The sequence below is a fragment of the Nycticebus coucang genome, chromosome 10 (assembly GCF_027406575.1).
Source record: "Nycticebus coucang isolate mNycCou1 chromosome 10, mNycCou1.pri, whole genome shotgun sequence".
NCBI classification, from domain to species: domain Eukaryota; kingdom Metazoa; phylum Chordata; class Mammalia; order Primates; family Lorisidae; genus Nycticebus; species Nycticebus coucang.
In genome coordinates this window covers 106,513,231-106,517,959 of record NC_069789.1, presented here as the reverse complement: position 1 = coordinate 106,517,959, position 4,729 = coordinate 106,513,231, and the positions used below count along the sequence as shown (strand labels likewise).

At 43.9% G+C, this 4,729-nt stretch overlaps 1 pseudogene; it reads right to left on the bottom strand.

The window, feature by feature from the left end:
- Positions 1 to 2,298: 2,298 nt before the first annotated feature.
- LOC128596118 (nucleoplasmin-3-like) lies at positions 2,299 to 3,674 on the bottom strand (annotated as a pseudogene).
- Between the last annotated feature and the right edge of the window lie 1,055 nt (positions 3,675 to 4,729).

Genomic DNA, 4,729 nt, shown 5'->3' with positions numbered 1-4,729 from the left:
GCATTACTTCATAAAATTACGAACAGATGCATATTGGAGGCCATGGCTCAGATGGATGAACTTAACTCCTGCTGAGGTTGAGGAGAGAAGCTCCCTGAAGTCACCTGTCTCTATGACTACCTTGTAGTACGTGGGATCACCTTGTGCACAGAGAATTAGAAAAGGGGGAAAACCCTGGCCTTGCAGTTACAGTAGGTTTCCACTGGGGTAAGCTCATCAAAGAATATGTAGTATGGGCGGCGCCTGTGGCTCAAAGGGGTAGGGCGTTGGCCCCATATGCCGGAGATGTCGGGTTCAAACCCAGCCCCAGCCAAAAACTACAAAAAAAAAAAAAAGAATATGTAGATTGTTCACTGAGGAGGAATTAATTATAGAGTAGGTTATTGTTATTATTTTTACTTATAAAATAATAGATTTCAGCCAGTCTTTGCTTTTATACTGTTGTGAAATTTCATTTCTTCATAGCACCTTCCTCTTTCATTTAAAGTTACAAAAAGTAATTTTTCACTTCATGAAAAAGGCGAAACCATCTCTCATGTTGTCACATACAGTAGGTGTGTCTGTTACTTTTGCACAGATTCTAGGGGAAAATATTTCTGAAAAGGAGGGCAAAGGACACATTAAGAGCCCTTAATTCGGGGCGGTGCCTGTGGCTCAGTCGGTAAGGTGCCGGCCCCATATACCGAGGGTGGCGGGTTCAAACCCGGCCCCGGCCAAACTGCAACCAAAAAAAACAAAAAAAAAGCCGGGTGTTGTGGCGGGCGCCTGTAGTCCCAGCTACTCGGGAGGCTGAGGCAAGAGAATCGCTTAAGCCCAGGAGTTGGAGGTTGCTGTGAGCTGTGTGAGGCCACGGCACTCTACCGAGGGCCATAAAGTGAGACTCTGTCTCTACAAAAAAAAAAAAAGAGCCCTTAATTCTGTGAGTTGAGCACTTAAAATCAGTTATGATAGGGGTTGTTTGAATTTAGGAAAGATTTACTGAGTGGAATTCCACTTACAGAATTTGGTCTCTATTGGGCTGTTCATGAGTCTTTTTCTTAAATATTTTCTCCTTATTATCTGTTTCACTTATTGGTATTCAAAGTAAAAGTTAACATCTATAGTTTTTCCAGAGTTTTTTTTTGGGGGGGAGAGATTTGGTATGAAATTGCCTTTCTCCATCTCAGAAATAATTTGGGAAAAACATTAACTCAAACACTTCCTGTAGAACTCTTCCTTTGGAGGCAGCATCAGTTATTGAAGACCCAGTATGAAAGCATCAGCGTCCCCAGTGGGGTGATGAGGATTATTTTTATATAGCATTCCATTTTCTTAGTGCCATGTGTGAAATTGGATTTTCATGATCTTAATCTATACCCTTGTAGTAAAAGATGAAAGGCCAGGAGATGGCCTTAAGATGAGAGGATATCATTTTTCCCTTAATAACAGATTAGAGGTTGTTTCCTCAGAATTGAAAATTATAATGATGATGCTTATTTGTGGAGGATTGAACTAAATTCAGTGGATTTCTTCTAATATGAGGGTACGGAAAGTGTGGATACTATTACTGGGGTGAGAGAGTATCAGTGTTTAGTTGGACTTCTCATTCTTAGCCTTCAGTACTGACCTGTTAGGACAGCAAACTTTCTCACCGCCAGGTGCTGAATGCAGAGGCTCAATGGCGTATATGTCTGCGAAGTGCATGCATTTCATTTATTAGCAAGCATAGCTGGATTAAGATAAAATTGTTGGTTTGGAAAGGTGTTAAAGCCTTAGGTGAACAAGTCTAGCTATGAATGAACTAGGTAGTCAACTTGCATACCTTTTTTATTTCCTCTGGTTAAAGGTTATCCATGTTTCTCTATTCAGAGACATGAGAAGTATGATTGCTTCAGAGTTAGTTTTCTTACTTTTGTTTTTTTCCCTAATCACTTCATTGCAAGCTAGACAAGTATGGGTTCCACATAGGACAACTCTTGGTGAAAGTGGGTTTTTTCCACTGGATAAAGAGGGGACCAAAAAGTCAATTAGCATAAATCTATTTCTTGTCCCGTAGAACACCATTTTTATAATAAAATAGATGAAAGAAGCTGCTGTGAAGAGCTTAGCTGTGGGAACTCCCATGAGTTGAGACTTTTCATTCTGTTTTATCAGAGTGCATGTATGTCCTATTAATGAGCAAAACAGTCATTAATAAAAGAAAGTTGATCTGTATTCTAATCATTTTAATAAAAAAATTAAAACAAAAGAAATTCTTGAAACCTGTCCAAGAACATGGTGCATGGCTCACGTAGCAGGCAGCTGGCTGACCAAGGAGAGCTAGGGCTTGCCCCTCTGCTTTTTGGCAGGAAGGATGGGACACAACTCAGCTTCCTCCTCTTCGCTCTCCTCTTCCTCACTCTCCTCTTTCTCAGAAATATCATTGCTTATAGTAACAATCTGGTGCCACCCAGTGATCCACACAGGGCCAGAGCCTGACTTCAGGCAGAAGGTTACAGGTGGTTGGAGCTAGGCTGAGCATGGGCTGGCAGGACAACTTGAGGTTGGCCACAGGCAATGCAATCTCTAGGTGGTCGTGGTTCTGGGCCACAACTTCTACCACGTTACACTTGTCTTTGGCCTCCTCGGTGAGGCAGAGCATGGTCAATGCCAGCCATGCTCCACACTCTCCTCCTCCTCTTCTTTGAAGGTGAAGGAGCAAGTATGCCTGGAAAGCTCACAGCCAAAGAAAAAACTGTGATAGCTCATTTTTCTTACTCCCTGGTCAGGCACACGTTTGAATAGAAGTAGAGCTCCCCTTGGAATGCTCAGCTGAAAGGACCTTATTGCTGGTAGGGTGGGACAAAATATGTCCCTCTGCAAAGCCAATTTGGAAGTGATGTTCCAGCATTTCATAACCTTTCCTGAGGAATTCAACTGCCTACCAGGGTGAACACAGATTATCCTAACGATGATATGTTCCTCTATCTTGGAGAGCATTTCTTTCTGAATACCATTGGGAAGGCTTTGGAGTTGAGAGGTACTGTCACCAGAAATCTGCTTGTTGGCACAAAGGTCTAGCATCTTGTTTGGAACCCAGGAATAGATCTGAGTGGGAAGCTTAGCCCTCTTCAACCCTACTCTGAAATTAGAGGTCTGAGGAAAGAACAAGGTGCATGTAAATGCTAAACAAGCACTGGCTTTTGACATAATCAGCAGTAAGACAATTGCAAGTCATCAACACCAGACTCCCTCACTACAGCTTTAATTGGGCAACAGACTGGTCTAACAATATTCCTCCTGAGAGACCAACTATGGACTGCTGTACATTCAAGTGTCTTCATGCCCCTGATTGACCTTCTGGAACCTAGTTGTGATACATTTCAACATTCGTTTCCACCCCTGAGTATGGATTATATGTGATACACAGGAATAAAGCTCTCCATTCCTACATTTATAGATCCTCATTTTTCAAGTGGATAACTTAAGAGACCATCAGAAATGGAATTCTCTAAGTATTCTATTGTACAACCTAGCTTTTTGAGCTAGTATACAATAGTTTTAGTCTATTACATAATAAAGTTGCTTTTTTTGAAAAAAAAAGAAAAAATGTCCATAGCGACCAGGACTAGGACCCACAGACCCCCAACACCCTTGGCTCGGACTCCACTTGCCTGACTGAAAAACACCAAGGCAGCAGCAGTACCAGCGGCCATGCTGCAAGCTAATAACAGATTTTAAACTACTTTTATATCAAAGGATACCAAAAAGATATTTGAGTCATTCCTGCTCATATAAAGTTCTCATTCTCCCTGGAAACATAGTTACTCCATAGTCTCCCTTAAACCCTTTTGTAAAATTGTTCAGCATAGTTCCCAATGCGGTGGGCTTCTGCTGTCTGTTTCCCATTTCCCCCCCTAGACAAACAAGAAGCATGCCACAGATGGGGTTAAAAGGGGGGTAAAGGCAGGGGGTAGTCATACAATCGTTTTGCCCTGTGAAGGGGGTAGGCTGGGCCCCTCCTATTGTTGTTATTTCAATCAGTCTCTAAGCATTCACACACACACAATTCCATCCTATTTCCTAACCTGGGCTTCCCACTGGAATTGCCAAGAGAGGTATTCAGGAGGTGCTGGGAGGCATCAGACTCCCCTTTTGCTCTTTTTGTGCATGTCGCTTTTGCTTTTTCCTGACTATGCTTCAGATGTCTCCCAATGCCAGTGCTAGTTCCTCCTGGTGTTCAATTCCTCAAGGTCCAACCGAGGGGGTCCTCTGCCCAGCAGAGGCGTCCACACAGGGAGGCAAAACTACCATCCTGGGAGTGCTCAGTGGTTCATATCACCCAGGTTAATCAGGGCCCCCCCCATGGGTCTCCAGAGGGTTGGCAGTAACCACCAGGTGAGTCTGAGCCTCTTCTCTCCTTGGGTGGTCTCGCTTCCTGGTCAGGGAATCAGAAATGTTGCAGGAAAAATAAGGCCCGATAGAGAGAAAGAACACCCAGACAACCATGTTTCAAAGAGGAAAGGCAGTGGCTGGGCATCATGGCTCACGCCTGTAATCCTAGCCCTCTGGGAGGCTGAGGCGGGTGGATTGTCTGAGCTCACAGGTTCGAGACCAGCCTGAGCAAAAGCAAGACCCCATCTCCAAAAGTAGCCGGGCATTGCGTCAGGCACCTGTAGTCCCAGCTACCTGGGAGGCTGAGGCAAGAGAATCACTTGAGATCAGGGGTTTGAGGTTGCTGTGAGCTACGACCCCACAACACTCTATGGAG